Genomic DNA, 20,299 nt, shown 5'->3' with positions numbered 1-20,299 from the left:
CCTCCGCCATCTTGGCCGGCCACTCTGCTCGGACGGCTTCTTCTTGGGCCGCCCTTGAGCTGGGAGACGTTCATGCCATGGCCGCCCTTGATTTGGGCGACGGCAAAAAAGCGGCTAAAGTTAAGCGCCGCTCTTCCCGCGCGGCTCCTTCGCGGAGTGTCACGCCGGACGCCATCTTGGATGCGCAGCATGTTGCTCCCCCGCTCTTGCGAGCGCCGGTTGAGGGTGCGTCTAGGGCTGTGGCCCAGGCTGCTGAAATTCACAGTCTGGGGGGTTTCTCCCCCGAGTTTATTTTGCTGCTGCATCAGGCCTTCCTTATGCAAAACGCTGCCCCTTCTCCCTTGTCCGATAATGGGGTTGAGGCCCCCGGAAGTAAACGCCCTCAGGTGGATTCCCAGGCCTTAGAGGACGCTGTTTCCTCTGATGTAGATGAGGGCAGCGTATCTGAGTTCTCCCAACGGTCCTTTGGGGATTCCTTGGAGGAGACGGATTCCCGCTCGGATGGAGCGGATGACCCCTCTGCAGCGCGGATCTTTCGCTCAGAGGATTTCCCCAACCTGTTACTGCAGGCCATGAGCATTTTGAAGATTTCCTCGCCAGAGGACGTCTCTCCCTCAGCCCCTGTTGGCTCTGCCATTATGCTGGGGACGAAGCGCCCGCCTAGAACCTTCCATGTGCATGATGCCATGCACACCTTAATTTCGGCTCAATGGGATGTCCCGGAAGCGAACCTCAAAGTGGCTAGGGCTATGTCCCGCCTCTATCCTTTGCCTGAAAGTGAACGTGAGGCCTTTATTTGGCCTACCGTGGATTCTTTAATCACTGCGGTAACTAAGAAAACGGCGTTGCCGGTGGAAGGTGGCACGGCACTAAAGGACGCCCAAGACAGAAGATTGGAGGCGGCCTTAAGGTCGTCCTTCGAGGCGGCTGCCTTAAGTTTGCAGGCCTCAGTTTGCGGCTCCTATGTGGCCAGGGCGTGCCTGACGATGGTGCAGCGGGCTTCCCCCTCGGATCCTTCCTTGAGGGCTGACTGGCCGGCCCTGGAATCGGGCTTGGCTTATTTGGCAGACTTGCTGTATGATGTCTTGAGAGCCTCGGCTAAAGGCATGGCTCAGACAGTTTCTGCGCGGCGCTGGCTTTGGCTGAAACATTGGTCTGCGGACCACGCCTCTAAGTCCCGCCTGGCTAAGTTGCCTTTTAAAGGCAAGCTGCTCTTTGGGGTCGAGCTGGACAAAATCGTGACCGATCTCGGCACGTCTAAGGGCAAGAGGTTACCAGAGGTCAGGGCTCGGGCCAGTGCTCGCCCCGGTATCTCCAGAGGACGGTTTCAGGAAGCCCGTCGGTACCGCCCGGGCAAGTCGGGCTCCTCTGCCCCCTCTTCCTTCAAAAGGAACTTCTCCCCCAAGCAGCATTCCTTTCGCAGAGACCGCCGTCCCGGAGGTACGCCCTCCGGTCCTCCCCCAGGGTCTCGTACCCAATGACGGGGTCCTGGTCCATGGCCCAGTGCAGATTGGAGGACGCCTGTCCTCGTTTCTGGGCGAGTGGACCAGAGTAACTTCAGACGCTTGGGTGCTGGAAGTCATCAGAGACGGCTACAAGTTAGAGTTCTGCCGACCCTTAAGAGACGGGTTTTGTACTCTCTCCCTGCAAGTCTCCCGGTCAAAGCTGTGGCAGTGCAGCAGACCTTGGACAACCTGATACGCCTGGGTGCGGTCGTTCCGGTGCCAGAAAATCAGATTGGCAAGGGACGTTACTCCATTTACTTTGTGGTACCAAAGAAAGGAGGTTCTGTCCGGCCTATCCTCGACCTCAAAGGGGTCAATCGGGCCTTGAAAGTGCGGCACTTTCGCATGGAGACTCTCCGCTCTGTTATAGCGGCAGTGAAGGCAGGAGAGTTCTTGGCTTCCTTGGACATCAAGGAAGCGTACCTGCATATTCCCATCTGGCCTCCTCATCAACGCTTTCTGCGTTTTGCAGTCCTGGGCCGACACTTCCAGTTCAGAGCCCTCCCTTTCGGGTTGGCTACTGCTCCGCGGACCTTCTCCATAGTAATAGTGGTCATCGCGGCCTTCCTGCGAAAGGAAGGAGTACAAGTCCATCCTTATCTGGACGACTGGTTGATCCGAGCCCCCTCTTATGCAGAGTGTGGCAAAGCTGTGGACCGGGTGGTTGCTCTTTTGAGATCCCTGGGGTGGATCATCAACTGGGAGAAGAGCCAGCTGCGCCCGACTCAGTCCCTGGAGTATCTGGGAGTTCGATTCGACACCCAAGTGGGCAGAGTGTTCCTGCCAGACAATCGGATTGTCAAACTTCAGGCTCAGGTGGACCAGTTCCTAGTAGCCTCTCCTCTTTGGGCTTGGGACTAGGTGCAGCTGTTGGGCTCTATGACGGCCACGATGGAAGTAGTGCCCTGGGCCAGGGCTCATATGAGACCACTACAACTCTCTCTGCTGCAGCGCTGGACTCCGATGTCGAAGGATTATGCTGTGCGCCTTCCCTTGGACCCAGCAGTGCGCAAGGCGCTGAGCTGGTGGATGCAGACAGACAAGTTGTCTGCAGGAATGCCTCTGGTGACCCCGGAGTGGATTGTCGTCACGACGGACGCCTCTTTGTCGGGCTGGGGAGCCCACTGCTTGGGAAGGACAGCGCAGGGGCTCTGGTCTCCTGCAGAGGCAAAGTGGTCTATCAACCTCCTGGAACTCAGAGCCATTCGGTTGGCGCTTTTGGAGTTCATCCCGGTACTGGCGTTGAAGCCAGTACGGGTCCTGTCGGACAATGCCACGGCTGTGGCCTATGTCAACCGCCAGGGAGGTACCAAGAGCGCCCCTCTAGCCAAGGAGGCCATGAATCTATGCCAGTGGGCGGAAGCGAACCTGGAACAGCTGTCAGCGGCCCACATTGCCGGAGTCATGAATGTCAAGGCGGACTTTCTCAGTCGCCATACCTTGGAGCCCGGAGAGTGGCAGCTATCTGCTCAGGCGTTCTTGGACATCACGAAGCGCTGGGGCCAGCTGAGCCTAGATCTGCTGGCGTCATTGGCCAATTGCCAAGTGCCACGCTTTTTCAGCAGAGGACGGGACCCTCGATCCCTGGGAGTAGATGCTCTTCTCCAACAGTGGCCGACACAAGAGCTTCTCTATGTGTTCCCACCCTGGCCCATGCTGGGCAGGGTGCTAGACCGGGTGGCAAAGCATCCAGGCCGGATAATCCTGGTGGGTCCAGATTGGCCCAGACGTCCCTGGTATGCGGACTTGATCAGGCTCTCAGTCGACGATCCTCTGCGGCTGCCAGTGGAGCAGGGCCTGTTGCATCAGGGTCCCGTGGTGATAGAGGATCCCTCCCCCTTTGGTCTTACGGCCTGGCTATTGAGCGGCAGCGTCTGAGAAAGAAGGGCTTCTCAGACAAGGTCATCGCCACTATGCTGAGAGCGAGGAAGCGCTCTACTTCTACTGCTTACGCCAGGGTTTGGCGTATATTTGCAGCGTGGTGTGAAGCAGGCTCACTTTCTCCCTTCACTGCTCCAATTTCTTCAGTGTTGGCGTTCCTGCAAGAAGGTCTGGAGAAAGGCCTGTCGCTCAGTTCCCTTAAAGTCCAGGTAGCGGCTCTGGCTTGCTTCAGGGGCCGCCTGAAGGGTGCTTCCCTGGCTTCGCAGCCAGATGTGGTGCGCTTTCTCAAGGGAGTTAATCACCTGCGCCCTCCTCTGCACTCAGTGGTGCCTGCGTGGAATCTCAACCTGGTGCTAAGAGCCTTGCAGAAGCTGCCTTTTGAACCCTTGTCTAGGGCATCTCTGAAAGACCTGACGTTGAAAGCAGTCTTTTTGGTGGCTATCACTTCAGCCAGAAGAGTTTCCGAGCTCCAGGCACTCTCATGTCGAGAGCCTTTTCTGCAGTTCACTGAGGCAGGAGTGACTATTCGCACAGTGCCTTCCTTCCTGCCCAAGATTGTTTCTCGCTTCCATGTGAATCAGCAGCTCTGTCTCCCTTCCTTTCATAGGGAGGACTACCCAGAGGAATACTCTGCTCTCAAATATCTGGATGTGAGACGAGTCATCATCAGATACTTGGAAGTGACCAATGATTTCCGGAAATCGGATCATCTGTTTGTCCTGTTTGCAGGTCCTCGTAAGGTTCTGCAGGCTTCTAAGCCTACAGTGGCAAGATGGGTCAAGGAAGCCATTGCAGCGGCTTATGTGGCCACGGGGAAGGTGCTGCCTATCCAGCTGAAGGCTCACTCCACTAGAGCTCAGGCGGCCTCGATGGCAGAGGCCGGGTCCGTCTCCTTGGAAGAGATTTGCAAGGCGGCAACTTGGGCATCGGCCAATACCTTCTCCAGGCATTACCGCTTGGCTGTGGCTGCTCGGGCAGAGGCCCGGTTTGGAGCTTCAGTGTTGCGGTCAGGGATTTCAATGTCCCGCCCTGGGTGAGTACTGCTTCGGTACATCCCACCAGTCTATGGATTGATCAGCATGATGATATGGAAGGTAAAATTATGTATCATACCTGATAATTTTCTTTCCATTAATCATAGCTGATCAATCCATAGTCCCTCCCAGATATCTGTATTGTTTATATTCTGGTTGCATTTCAGGTTCAAGTTTAGTCTTCAGTTCCTGTTCAGGAGGACTTCGTGTTCAAGTTTTTCAATGGATTCTTCAAGAGTTGAGATGAATTTGTGTTACAGTGAGCTGCTGCATTCCTCTCCCCTCCGTTTTACGGGGCTGGATTGAGACATAAATTCTGCCGGCGCTCCCTCCCGCTTCGTGCGGCTGTAGGGCGGCTTTGTACCCCTCCCGCTTCGGCGGTGTTAGGGTCAGTCAGCTCCTCCCGCGGTTGCGGTTGTAGGATAAGCCAGATCCCCCCCGCATCGGCGGGGTGGTGTCCCTCCCCCGCTCCGCGGGGATGAGCTGGACGGATTCCCCTCCCCCACTTGTGTGGGGATGAGCTGGGTTAATTCCCCTCCCCCGTTTCGGCGGTGGTGAGCTGGGCAGAGTGTCCCTTTGTGGGTGTAATTCTCTAAGTGCTGAGTCCTGCGGATGGCGCTTGGATATCGACATACTGAGGAGTTTCCGGCAGCACATGACCACATATAGGGAGGCAAAAGGATTGCTCTCTATCTCCACCTGCTGGTAGATGGACACAACCCACCAGTCTATGGATTGATCAGCTATGATTAATGGAAAGAAAATTATCAGGTATGATACATAATTTTACCTTACGAGCATAAGCAAATGCAGAAGCTGCTTGACGCCAGAGCACTTTATAGTGTTAAATTATATAAATACCGCCTGCATCAAACAAGACAGGGAAAGTGCTCACTCCCTTAGTGAAACAGAGATCAGCAAAAAGTTACATCAGCAAAGTCAGAGATGCTACCAGGGCCTCTCACACCAATATAGCTGCAATACAGTGGGAGTTTTAGTTTTTACTCCGCTCTTTACAGTAAAGTATCCTTTTCTGCTACAGGCTGTGCAGAATTTTTTGCCCTCCCTGACGCCGACAGATGACTCATCTTAATGCGCCATTGCAAGGACGAGAAATGCAAAAGGTTATCAAACATTTGAAGCTGGCAAAGGCACCTGGTCCGGACGGCCTGGGTACGGAGTACTATAAAATCTTATAAGACCTAGTGTCTTCCTTTGTTTCTGTGTGTGACACTTTACAAGATTCCCAGGTTTTGGGGCCCTCTTTGAACCATGTTTATATCACTGTCCTTCCAAAACTGGGGAAGGATGCCGATTTGGTGGGTTCTTACTGGCTAATCTCATTGCTTAACCAGGACGTTAAGATCATGGTGGTGGTGCTGGCATCTAGATTAAATAGGTTTTGTTCCCAGTAGATTTGCTTCAGCTAACATCCTAAAGGTGTGTCGCATTCTGCTCGAGGAGAGTCTGCATTCAGGGGACACGATCTTAGCAAGTCTAGATGCAGAGAAGGCCTTTGACAAAGTAGTATGGGATTATCTTTTTTGGGTACTGCATAGTTTTGGCATTCGGGGCACATTTTTGGATTGGATAAGGATTCTGTACAGTAACCCCACAGCCCAAATCATCAATGATACCCTCACTGAGGTGATCTCTCTGGGCGGAGGGACCAGACAGTTCTACCCTCTGTCCACCCCCCTCTTATTCATTCTCACATTAGAGCCCTTTGCGACACGGATTCACCAAGACCCTGTTTTGAAGGGTGTTACAGCGGGGGAGGGGCGTGAAAATCATATTAATCTGTTTTGCAGACAATATGCTTTTATTGCTTGATAATGCGTCTTCCAGTCTGCCACAGGTAATGACTATTATCCGAGAATTTGGATTGTTCTCAGGTCTCAGTATAAACTTTGGGAAATCAGAGGCCCTACCCGTAACCCGCCCCTGTGCCTGCGCTACCTTACCTAATTTTCCTTTGTCATGGGCCAGTGTGGGCATTAAGTATCATGGAGTGTACTCCGTGTGAACCATGGATGGGTCTATAAGAAAAATGTAGCTGAGAAACTGGAGGCAATAAAACAGCTCTGTAACAGATGGAAGGATCTTCTGGTGAATTTTCTGGGCTGTGTAGCATTAGTTAAGACGGTTATCTTGCCCTGTTCTATCCCTTACAAATGATCCCACTCTGGGTGACTAGGCAGGAAGACATCCTGCTCCACTGTATAATCGGTTCCTTTATGTGGCACACCATGAGACCCAGAATATCCTTTGCTAAACTGACCCACATTAGGATTCGAGGGGGGGGGGGGGGGGGTCAGGTTACCTGACATGAGGGCCTACAATGTCACTGTGCTGCTTTGTTGGATTCATGAGATCCACTCAGGGACCGGTTTTTATGCCCCCATTGATTTCTGGACTAGCTGGTGTGCACCATATGATCCTTTCGCAGTCCTGGAACCTTGTCAACCCAGGAGTTTAGGAGCTGTGACGGGGAACCAATTGGTGTGTTGAGGAAGGCTTGGGTGTGGTGCAGAAGCCATAGAGGGGCGCCTGGGGGTGGATGAGCCCTTTTTTGACCCTAGTAGGTAACCCAGATTTTCCTGCTGGCTTGGACTCTGCAGTCTTCTAGCAGTGGAAAAGAGGAGGGTGCCGATATTTGGGGCGTTTACGGCAGCTGGGGGGGCGAATGTTTCCCATCATTTGACCAAAGTCAAGTGTGCATTGAAATATCCCCAATTCTTCTTTTTTTTGTCTGTCTTCAGGTGAGAGACTATATCTTCATGTCTGAACGCTGCCAAAAAGCACTGACAATTAGATCAGATTTTTTTTCTGTCTTTCTCCTAATTTGAAATAAATTATCCCAATGGTATCAGCTGATTCGGAACACTAGGAAAGCTCCTTTTTTAAAGTAGCTAGCCAGAGAGTGGAGCCAGGACTTAGCGAAGGATGTCTCAGAGGCTCAGTTAGGGCCTGCCTGTGAGGACCTACACACAGTGACCCCCAACGCAGCATTATAGGATATTCAATACAGACGTCTGCATATGGTGCACATCACTAAACAGGGGGGTAAAGCTATGGCCTATGAGAGGATGGTGTGTGTGTGAAATGCAAGGCGTTTCCAGACTGTTTCTTGCACTCATTTATGGAATGCCCCATGTTGTCTACCTTTTGGACCCAGGCCTTGGGAGTCATAGAGTCCACCTTGCAGTGTACATTTGAGTGGTCGTACTCAGTGTTGTTGATGGGGAGTATAGCTTCACCGGGGGGGGGGGGGGGGCTTTGGAGACACACAAAGCAAATTTATTTTAGTAGCCACTCTTCTCATTAAAAAATGTATTTTGCAGTCCTAATTTGACACCACACCCCCATCACTTACTACCTGTTATAAATTTATGCGTGAAATGACAAGCTGGTTACTTCTCTTAAATTTTCATTCTCTCTGTGGCATCGTCAATATCGTGATTTGTGGAATAGGTATATTTCCTTATATGCAGCAGTGGACAGTGATGGGGATGCTTCTCATTGAATACATTTATGGACGGACAGAGGGAGGGGAGGAAGTGGGGAGGGGACTTTTTCTATAAAAATATTTGGGTCAGGGACAGGCTAATTATGTTTCTATTCTGGTTGTATAGCTTTATATATTGTTATTCTGGGGTCAGTTATTGTCATTTCTTATGACACTTGTTTTTGATATGATAAAGTGATTAATCTGTTATGAATATTATCCTGACTCAATAAAGATGATATATATTTAAAAAAAAAAAAAAAGATTCTAGCAGCATCGTACCACACATTCGCTGGTGCCCTCCCACCTAACATGTGAGCTCAGGTCCTCCAGTCTTGTTTTTTTCGGTGGAGCTGAGAGGATTTGTTTGCATGTTCTCTTCATGCTGTTCTAATTTCTTGTGAAGTGCCTTCCGGAGCAAGTTTCCACCCCCCCCCCCCCCCCCCCCCCCCCCCCCCCAGCCCCTGGTGGGTTTTTTTAAAGGATTTTTCATTCCTTTTTAAGTTTTTATTTTTGGGTGTGGCTGCCTGGTTTAGGCCACAGCGCTGACCTCAATTTGTAGGTGCACCTTTTTGAGAGCTCAAGATTGAGAAGTTTAATTTGGCCAAGATTTTTTTTCGATGTCTCAGATGACTCCCAGTGGCTTCAAGAGATGCACCCAATATAGACCGGTGATTTCTATCACACACCCGCACAGTTGGTGCATTGGGTGCCTTGGGCCAGATCATGTCCCCTCTGATTGTGATCTCTGTTTAAAAATGCAGGTGAGAACTCAGTGGATGCGACTGGCTCAAAGAGAGCAACGTTTTGGCTCTTTGAAGGCTGGAAAATTGACAGCACCAGCAGCATGGACCTCCATGGCTGCTCAGACTTTGGCATCCATTGGGAGTGCACCAGCATTGATTGGATCTCCACCTGTGTTAACACCAGGCGCTGATAGGCCCTGGGACCTGTCAGTATTGGATCCAGTACAGAAAACACGTGCGGGTTTGGCATTGTTCTCGTCGGCACAGGATGATCAAGGCTTTATGCATCCGGGGCAGCCCAAGAAGCATAAGCACTGGTCTTCCTTGACATGTGGTGCTTGGGAACACCTGGACATTGGATTCTCCAATGCCCGAGAAGCACCGGGAGGAGCACGCCCCCTCCTTAGAAGAGGTGCCAGTGCACAATCATTGAGCGGCCCTGTCCCCACCACCGGTTTGACACCGACATCTTCTCAGGCTGCCTTTTTCCTAGATACCATGCCTTTGCTGATGCCCACATTTGAGAGGTTCCGGAGCATGCTCTGAGAGGAGCTGGGACAGTTACTGCAGGGGCCTCCTCCCACTCAAACATCGAGGGCACATGCACCATCAGGGGAACATCCCAGGCCCTCTACGAGGCTGCATTGGTGCCAGTGCCCAGATCTTCACCAGCACCTCACAGGGTATCAACATCTGAAGGTGCAGTACTGCTTTCAACATCACTGTACCAGGCCTAAGTAGGTGCAGACTCGGTCAACTGCCTCTCAGTATACGGAAGAGTCTGATTGGGATCACTTTTTGGAATCAGAGGGTCCACATTATTTCTCAGAGGAGGAGTCATATGGTATACCATCTGATCCCTTTTTTCCTCAAGAGAGATGGAAATCTCCACCAGAGACAGTCTTTCACTTTTGTGAGGAAGATGGCTGCAGCTGTCCCATTTAAGTTTGAGACGGAGGAGGAGCCTAGGGAGGAAATGTCTGTCCTGGGCTATAATTTTTCTCCTAAGGAAGGGGTCACTGTGCCATTGCACCCTATCCTTAAGGAATGCACTGCTGGAGAACTGGGTATCCCCCCTCACAGTGTAGGATTCGAGAGGGCACTGTTGCCTCACCACTCCATGGTGGTCAAATCCGCTCTCAAGCAGGCCAAGAGTTCTCAATCTCATGCCTCGGTTCCCCTGGGATGAGAGGCCAGAACCGTGGATTCATTTGGGAGAAAGACGTTTCAGGCCTCAGTGCTCATTGCTTGCATCCAATCCTACCAGCTCTACATAAGCCTTTACTTTGGAGTCTTCAGTGAGCAGTACACTAAGTCTGGTGGACTCTCTCCCTTTGGAGCAGGCCGCAGAGCTTCGCCTGCTGGCCAGGAAGCAAATGGATTGTAGACATTATTTGGCCTATGACACTTTTTTTTGATGTTGTATCCAGACTCTCTGGCATGGGTGTGGGGATGCGCAGACTCTCCTGGCTGTGTGCATCTGACCTGGAACCAGCGGGACAATTTGTTTGGAGCAAAAGTGGAAGAGGTTGCTGACATTAAGAAACATATGGGTACCATCCATACTCTTGGCATCCTCCATCTGTATTATCTTCAACAAGAATATTTTCCAGCGGGCTAGGTGGTGACCCTATTACTCTCAAAGGCGTAGGTTCCTGCTTCCCGCTTGCTGTGCTCAGGCGACTCAGTCCCAGTGTTCCAGGCCTCGCCAGCCCCTTGTAACCTCCAACCGGTGGGTTCTTCAGATAGTCCGTCTCGGGTATGCACTTAATTTGTGTCAAAGACCACCAAATTTCCCACCAAGAGCGTCTTTCGTCAGCTCTCTCAGCACAAGCAGGTACTTGCAGAGGAGATCTCCACCCTATAGGCCTGAACAGTTGAACCCGTTCACCAGGGGAAGAAGGGAAGGGGTTCTATTCCAGGTACTTCCTTGTGATCAAAAAGATGGGATTCTGGCCCATCCTAGACCTGTGGGCCCTGAACCATACAGTGCTGTGTACGTCCAGTAGGCTATAGAAATGATTGCTAGTAGTCATAAATTTCTGGTCAAGGAAAAGCTCAGGATGCTTTCTCTGGACACTCTTCTTACTCTAATTCAAGAAAACGGTTGGCTATGCTCTCTAGACTTATAGATACTTATACCCACATTTTAATACTTCCACATCACAGGAAGTATCTTAGATTTTGCATGGGGAAATGCCACTTCCATTTGGCCTGCCGTCTACCCCCAGAGGTTTTTTTTTAACCAAGTGTTCAGCGGTAGTTGCAGTGTATCTATTCAGACTGGGGGTGTATGTGTTTCCCACCTAGACGATTGGCTGGACAAGAGCACATCTCGGGAAGGAGCCATGAAGTCCATGTGCGTAACTATTCAGGTGCTGAAGCTACTGGAGTTTGTCGTCAACTACCCCAAGACCTACTTTCATTCAGTTCGCCAATTGGAATACATAGGAGCCCTGCTTGGCTCAGGTTTTCCTTCCTCAAGGAAGAGTAGATAACCTTACTTAATGCTTGCATTGCAGATCTGCAGCAGCCAGTAGATTTCTTCTCAGCAAATGTTGAGATTGATGGGCCACATGGCCTCAACAGTGCATGTCACTCCCATGGCATTTCTCTACTTGAGAGCGACCCAGTAGACTTTAGGTTCCCTGTTGCCTGAGACCACTGCTCAGGATGTTCAGCTCTACATCAATCTCCTTGAGCTCTGGGCCATTTGGAACACCCTAAAGGCTTTCAGAGATCATCTCCAGAACCAAATTGCTCTCATTCAAACAGACAACCAGGTTGTGGTCAACAAGCATGGGGGTACACTTTCTTACACCGTGTGTCATGTAGCAGTGGGCTCTGCTTAACAGTATGGACCTCCGTGCCAGTTATCTGCCCGGCAAGAACAACTGCCTGGCGGACAGACTGAGCAGGATATTGCATCCGCACAAGTGGTTTCTCAACATGGGCATAGCCCAGAAGATCTTCCGAGAGTGGGTTACCCCCTAGGTGGATCTTTTTTCGCCGCTCATCTTAACAACAAAGTCCTTCAGTTCTCCAGGCTTGGATCACACTGCAGACTAGCATCAGATGCCTTTCTCCTGCATTGGGGGCGAGGACTTAGGTATGCGTAGCCTACCATACTTCTTATAGAGAAGACTTTAATGAAGCTCTGGCAAGACCATGGAAGCCAGAGCCCTGGTAGCTTATCCACCATATACTAAGTTTCATCACAACAGTTTTCCGCATGCCACCTAATTTCCTTCCTAAGGTAATGTCGGAGTTCCATCTTAACCAGTCAATTGTTCTACCAGCATTTTTCCCAACACCACATGCCCATCCCGGTGAAATTGTACTGCATACTTTAGACTGCAAGTGACCCTTAATCTTCTTTCTGGAGCGGACTGAAGCCCATAGACAGTCCAACCAGCTTTTCATTTCTTTTGACCCCAACAGACTGGTGGTGGCCATCGGCAAATGCATGCTTTCAAATTGGATAGCAGATTACATCTCCTTTGCTGGGCTGGGCTGACTCTCGAGGGCCACGTCACAGCTTATATTGTCAGAGCCATGGCTGCATTGGTAGCCCACTTAAGATCAGCCTCCATAGAGGAGATTTGCAAAGCTGCATTGTGGTCTTCAGTCCACACATTCATATCCCACTACTATCTAGATCAGGATACCCGACACGACAGTTGGTTTGGACAGGCAGTTGTGCAAAATTTGTTCGGTGTCTAGAATCCAACGCTACCCTTCTAGGCCCTGTTTTATTCTGTTCCAGGTTGCACCTACACAGCTAGCATGTATATAGTTCAGGTTGGTTGAAGTTTTAGTCTCGACTTTTCCAGACACAATTATCCTTGTTTTCGGTCAGCCTGGTAGCTAGGGATTCTCAGATGTGAGAATAAGAAGTCCTGCTTGTCCTCGGAGAAAACAAAGATGCTTACCTCTAACTGATGTTTCTCTGAGGAAAGCAGGTTAATTATTCTGTCAAACCCTCTCACTTCACCTAGGAGTTGCATTTAGTTGTAAACCATCTGCTTTTTGCTTTTTCACCTAGGACCCACACTTGCCCGTCAGACGGGAAGGCACCAGCGCATGTGTTGTGCAATGCTGCTAGAATCTCCTACTGTACTACTACTACTACTTAACATTTCTAGAGCGCTACTAGGGTTACGCAGCGCTGTACAATTTAACAAAGAGAGACAGTCCCTGCTCAAAGAGCTTACAATCTAATAGACAAGTGAACGGTCAGTCCGATAGGGGCAGTCAAATTGGGGCAGTCTGGATTCACTGAACGGTAAGGGTTAGGTGCCGAACGCAGCATTGAAGAGGTGGGCTTTAAGCAAAGACTTGAAGACGGGCAGGGAGGGGGCTTGGCGTAAGGGTTCAGGAAGGTTGTTCCAAGCATAGGGTGAGGTGAGGCAGAATGAGCGGAGCCTGGAGTTGGCGGTGGTGGAGAAGGGTACTGAGAGGAGGGATTTATCCTGTGAACGGAGGTTACGGGCGGGAACGTAAGGGGAGATGAGGGTAGAGAGGTAGTGAGGGGCAGCAGACTGAGTGCATTTGTAGGTAAGAAGGAGAAGCTTGAATTGAATGCGGTATCTGATCGGAAGCCAGTGAAGTGACCTGAGGAGAGGGGTGATATGAGTATATCGGTTCTGGCGGAATATGAGACGTGCAGCAGAGTTCTGAACAGACTGAAGGGGGGATAGATGGCTAAGTGGGAGGCCGGTGAGGAGTAAGTTGCAGTAGTCCAGGCGAGAGGTAATGAGAGCGTGGACGAGAGTTCGGGTGGTGTGTTCAGAGAGGAAAGGGCGAATTTTGCTGATGTTAAAGAGGAAGAAGCGACAGGTCTTGGCTATCTGCTGGATATGCGCAGAGAAGGAGAGAGAGGAGTCAAAGATGACTCCGAGGTTGCGGGCAGATGAGACTGTACATGCTAGTCAGCGTCCACACTGGGCTCTATTGGATGATGTCACCCATATATAAGAATAATTGGCCTGCTGTCCTCAGAACACCAGCTTCAGATAAGTATCTTTGCTTCTCTAAATGTTCTTCAGATTTATACTCTTTGGTAACTACTATGGGGGCAACTGTCTCAGAAGCATGAGGCTACTACCCAAAAGTTTCAACATGAAATATCAGAGGTGCAGACAAAGGTTCAAGAAAACTAGCAGGTAGTGGACTGGCTAAAGGTAAACCTATGATTCATAGAAAATTGAAGCAAGTCAAAAATTTCCTCAGACATTTACATTTCAGGATTTTTAATTTTCCTAAAGTATACAGACACTCTAGTGGCTACACGTAAGAACTTTTTGGTACAAGCTTTTGGGATGGGAGATACTTTACCCCCCCCCCCCCCCCCCCCCCCCCCGGGTCAATACGTTCTTGATATTTCAGCAATATTGGAATCTTCTATTGAGGAAATACAGGAAAGAGCCACCTTATTGGTGAGTTTCATCTTTGAGCAAGATTTGAATACTATACTGAGAACTATACTTTCATAATCCAAATTTGGAATGTCTGAAAAAGAGAGTATGAATGTATTCAGATGTGGCTAGAGCTACTCAGGAGAGACATAACTTTTTCTAGCCATTTCCTTTGGTGCTTCTTTCTTTTTACGTTATTATAAATGCTTGGCGAAATATTTGAATGTTCAGTACATATATTTTTACCAAATCAATTATGTTCTTTTCTTGATTTAAAGAAGTTGTCTGGATTACCTGGTCAGCCTATTCTTGAAACTGAGTGAGATATGTATGATTTAGGGAGGTACAGTGCTGTTAAGCTTTTTTCTTTATTCACTTAATTATGTACTCCAATTAATACCATCTTCAAGCCTCTCTTTGTTAGTGGGCTAAATTGAAATGCCAAGGTTTTGTTTTCGTTAACTTTTCCATTTCAACTGCTTTACCATTGATAACTTAATTGCCATTGATTATTGTTACATATTCAAGGATACAAGTACATTTAGTCACTTATTCTCATGTTGTAAACTGAGTTTTTTTATTTTTGTTTTATTGCATTTTGTTATTGAAAACTTCAATGACATTTATTTTTTAAAAATCTTTTCCTTTTTTTTTTTATGTATATTATATTTTGTCCTTGTATTTTCTAAGTTGCCTATAGAAGTTTTATTTGTGATTATGGAGGAGTGGCCAAGTGGTTAGAGCACTGGTCTTGACATCCAGAGGTGCCCAGTTCAAATCCCACTGCTTCTCCTTGTGATCTTGGGCAAATCACTTAACTCTCTATTGTCTCAGGTACAAACTTAGATTGTGAGTCCTCCAGGGACAGGGAAATACCCAGTGTACTTGAATGTAACTCACCTTGAGCTACTACTGAAAAAGGTGTGAGCAAAATCCAAATAAATACATTTGTGATTGTTTAAACTCTAGAAATAAAAATTTTTTTGAATGCCTCCCAGGATCCTCAGCTAGCAGAAACACAAACTAAATTATTAGCAAAATCAGAGAAGAAAAGTTAAGGATTCCAGAAATGGTTATCCATCTAGGAATAACAGCTCAAAAATAGCGGAAAAAGGCAATGAGTTGTGGGATATGAATCTTGATCATGGAGGGGGAGAGGACCTCAGACTCGTGTCACTTTCTGATCAATAAGATCGTAATAATATAGTCACGTTAATGTAATCACTGGTCCTCTAACACCAACCGCATCCTGAATGTTTCATACCTGCGCTTCTGGCATCCAATGCCTGTAAATACCATATGTCACAGCTAAATAACAAAAACCACAGCTACTTAGCTTGTTTGCTGCTTTGATTACGGGCCTCCCCAACGGTCCCGTTTCGCCAACTGGGGCTTCATCAGGGAAAAAGAACCCAGCAACACCAAACTGTGGTATAAACCTAAAGGCAAACGCAAACAACATCCACTTATTCATAAATCTCACCAATTTAAATTGTCAGACCCCAAGATCTCAGCATACCAACTCACCCAGCACCCGAAATCTTACCCAGCAAGCTGTTAGTGACGTAAAGAAGAACGCGCCAACACTACCCACAATTCAGTGGTGATTTAAATCTTACTGTGGCGGAAACGTCACAAACAGCTGATGGTGAACAGTGTAGATAGAGAAACATCACATCCGGTACGAAGCACTCCCACTCAAAACATTAAAGAGCCAACACATGCAGTGCACGCCGTACAAATCTATCAAAGATATACCCCACCATTTAATTACACTCACACCATACTCATATTTCAAACATAAGTTGGAACGTTATGAATTTCAGCTCAACCACACAACCTGATGCACACATATCTTCAAATATTGAACATTATAAAAATTCCAATATTGAACATTATAGATTTTTCAAATGCACAGTGAAGTGTTATTCGAGCGCCCAACCAGAGGATACACCTTCATGCCAAAGAACTTTATTTTTCTTCTGATATTAAAGTATCCTCTCATGTGAAAAACCCTCCATTATATTGATGGCTGCCAATTCTCACACTCGCATGTGAAAAATATATAGAAAAATAAAACCAACCCTACCCACCCAACACTGTCAACACTATGGAAAGACAGCGAAACTGATGATTGTGGTTAATTGACACAGACCACCACAAAGTTTTTTGAGTTGTGGGGGGGGGGGGGCTTGAGAGGGGGTCCAGTGGACCCCCTCTTGAGCTCCCCCCCTCCAGCACAACTCAAACTCTTTGGTGGTCTAGTTGACCCCCCTACAAAATCCCTGGTAGTCTAGTGGACCTCTCCCGGCCCAAAAAGAACCCCCTGGTGGTCCAGTGACCCCTTCTGACCCCCCTCCCCCATTCAAAACAAGTCCATGGTGGTCTAGTGACCCCCCTTCTTCTCCAGTTCACACACCTCAACAGTTGAGGGCAGAAGCAATGCCGCCGTCCTTTTTCCTCTGGGCTCACCTTCTCAAAATGGTGGCGCCCAGTCCCTGCCTGGTGCATCCTGTGACCACATCTGGAGGAGAAGCCAAGGCCTAGCCCTTAATCATGCTGTGCAAACATGCCAGTGCTGTCAAATGTAGCTTAAGGCTGGGCTTCTCAACCGACTCCTCGGGGCACATGAAGTCCCATTGGGTTTTCAAGAATATCCACAATGAAATATGCATCAGAGAGACTGGCATGCACTTCCTCCTTGGTATGCATATTCATTGTCGATATCTTAAAAACCCAATGATGAAATATTTCCTCAAATTATTACTTTAAAAGGAGTGAAGCCTGTGAAAACTGGGATTACAGTGGGATTTGAATTAAAGACTTAAGTATATGTATTGTTAAATAACTTCTGGTTTTTAAGAGAGAGAATGTAATCAGATGTATTATTTCTAACTAACATTGGACAATAACTATGTTTTTCAATGAAATGATTTGACTCTACACCGTATTGGCCTTGAAGAAGCCAACCAGATGATCAATGTGGAATAATGAATTAGACGAATAATACCTGGGGATAATCAGGTTAATACCATGGGGGGGGTTTTCTGTTTACTGTTTAATTGATCTTATTTTCTTTCACTCTCCCTATTTAGTGGTCTAAGGAAGAGACTAGAATTACCTGACTGAAACAATTCCTACATATTACTTTCTCTGTATTTCCAGCAAATTGTTTTATCGCTTGTAAAAATTTAAATGGTTATAAATAAAAAAAAAATTTTCAAACCCCAATGATGTGCCGTGAGGACTAACTTATGAAGGCCTGCCTTAAAGGAAGACAAAGCGAGGACTTTGTCTAATCCATCCTGCAAAATTTCCAAAATCTGAGCAACTGAAAAGGCCAAATCCAACAATCTGAGCATCAAAATATGCCACACCCTGATGTAAGCCAGAGAGGTGGACATCTTCTTTGAATGTAAGAGGGTGCTGATCACTTTACCTGAATACCCTTCTTTTTCAGACATGTCCTTCAAGATTCTAGCCATAAAACAAAATGGAGATGGGTCAGGCATCAGTACCGGCCCTGACTCGGCATGTCCCCCAAGACCAGAAGCCAAAGTGGAAGGCCTACTACCAACTGAACCAGATCCCTGATCTCAGTGAGTCCACAGCCATGAGAACCACTGGTCTCGTGTCAGAGTAGCTATGCCCTCTGACTTGCAATCCCTGCATCAGCTCTTTCTCCCTTCCTCCACCCACAGTTACAGAAAGAATTTACTATTATTTTTGATTGTTGTAAACCACTTAGTTGCCTTTATAGGCTCAATTTGTGGTCTATCAAGTGACTGGAAATTATTGAAGAATCTTGGTACCTATGTTTTGTGGAAAGTTACCATCCGATCCATCACATACGACTCCAAGTGAACATTGAGATCAAATGCCCCTTGTCCTGGACTCCACTCCCTGGAATCTAGATCACTAACAGCAGATCAGCAACTTAATGTTTGAGTTCCTTCGGTACCCTGGAGTGTGTACCATCCCAATCCAGGTGATTTATCACTCTTTAACTTGCCAATTTGGCTCAGTACGTCTTCCAGGTTCACCAAGGTTTCTTTCCGTTCCTCTGCATTGTCACCCTTGAAAATCATTTCTGGTACAGGTAGATTTCTTACATCTGCCATAAAGACAGAAGCAAAGAATTCATTCAATCTCTCTGCTATGATCTTGACCTCCCTGAGTGCCCCTTGTGCTGCTTCATTTATTTGTTATGACAGTTCTACCCAGTATTTTCCCAAGAAAGTTCAGGTTCAATGTGAGGAGTGGCCTAGTGGTTAGGGTGGTGGACTTTGGTCCTGGGGAACTGAGTTCGATTCCCTCTTCAGGCACAGGCAGCTCCTTGTGACTCTGGGCAAGTCACTTAACCCTCCATTGCCCCATGTAAGCCGCATTGAGCCTGCCATGAGTGGGAAAGCGCAGGGTACAAATGTAACAAAAAAAAAATACATAACGAATTAAGAAGAAGCATTACAAGGTAATATTAATACAAGATTGCAACTATTAAAAAAAATAATTCTTTTTATATTAGCTGAACACAGATCTAAAGAAGTGGGCTTTAAGTAAACTTCTAAATGACATCTAATCAACTGAGTGTCTGATATACTTGGGTAATGAGTTCCAGAGTTTGGTACTTTGGTAAGAAAAATTAACATGGATAGTTTTGTAGGTTAAGGTGCCCTTTTACTAAGTGGCATAAGTGTCTACGCGCACCCAACGCATGCCAAAATGGAGTTACTGCCCAGCTACCGCGTGGCTCTTGTGATAATTTCATTTTTGGTGTGCAGCCGAAATATAATTTTTATTTTCAGACACGTGTAGGTCATTACCACCCGGTTACCACATGAGACTTTACCACTAGGTCAATGGCTGGTGGTAAGGTTGCAGACCCAAAATGGACACGTGGCAATATTGATTTTGCCACATCCATTTTCGGCAAAAGTTTTAAAAAGGTCTTTTTACAGGCGCGCTGAAAAATTGATTGGCGCACTGGCAAAACCCGTGCCTACACTACCGCAAGCCATTTTTCAGCGCACCTTAGTAAAAGGACACCTACGTTTTTACAACTTTGGAAATGGAATATGAGATTCTCTAGAAGATGAGGTGGCATTTCATGGTCATAACTTAATGAGATCTATCATATAAGGTGGTTAAGATACCATAAATAATCTGATGAACAAGAACACAGAACTTAAATGAAATTTTTTCATTGATAGGTAACCAATGTAGAACCGCAAGAAGAGGAGATGGTTTAATGTAATGCGGCGATCTATATATAAGGCGGGCACCCATGTTTTGTGTAGTTTGTAGTTTTCATAGGAGAGACTGCTTAATACCTGCATAGATTGAATTGCAATAGTCAAATATAGTTAAGACTAACAACTGAACTAAAATGTGAAAGACTGCTCTTGAAAAGAATGGTCTTAATCTTTTAAGTTTCCACAGTGAATTAGTGTCACGTTTGTGGCCGTGACCACCCTCATACTTACCCTGTTTCTGGGAGTCAGTGGCTGTGCTGGCTTCTGCTTGTCTCTGTGTCTGTCTCTGTCTTAGTTTCTCTCTGGCTCTGTGTGCTGATTGCCCTACTGAACCTCACCTGTGTGGGCTATGCCTCTTCCAAGATGGCTGCCGCCTCTTCCTCCTTGCCAGTTTCCAAGATGGCTCCCGCTGTTCCTTCCTATGGAATGACTGCTTTGTGTGTCAAGCCTCTGTTTGGTTGCAAGGTGATTGCTGCAGCTGTGGCTCTGGTCTTGATGGGCTTTATTAGTCACCCGAAGACTACAGTCCTGGCCTTTGCATTGCCATTCCCTCCGCAGTGCTTTAGGTCCCGAGGTTAGTGTGCTGTTAGCACCGTTTGCTTTCCTTGTCTTTTGCTCTGTGGGTTTTCAGCCCTTCTGTGTTTATTGTTCTGTGGGCTTCCTACCCTTCTGTGTTATTTGCTCTGTGGGTCTCCTACCCTTCTGTGGGTTTTCAGCCCTTCTGTGTTTATCGCTTGTGGGTTTCCAGCCCTTCTGTGTTTATTGCGCTGTGGGTTTTCAGCCCTTCTGTGTTTATAGCTCTGTAGGTTCCCTGCCCTTCTGTGTTTATTGCGCTGTGGGTGTTCTGCCCTTCTGTGGTTATCGCTTTGTGGGTTTCCAGCCCTTCTGTATTTATTGCGCTGTGGGTTTTCAGCCCTTCTGTGTTTATCGCTTGTGGGTTTCCTGCCCTTCTGTGT

The sequence above is a fragment of the Microcaecilia unicolor genome, chromosome 8 (assembly GCF_901765095.1).
Source record: "Microcaecilia unicolor chromosome 8, aMicUni1.1, whole genome shotgun sequence".
NCBI lineage: Eukaryota > Metazoa > Chordata > Amphibia > Gymnophiona > Siphonopidae > Microcaecilia > Microcaecilia unicolor.
This window is presented reverse-complemented; position numbering follows the sequence as displayed.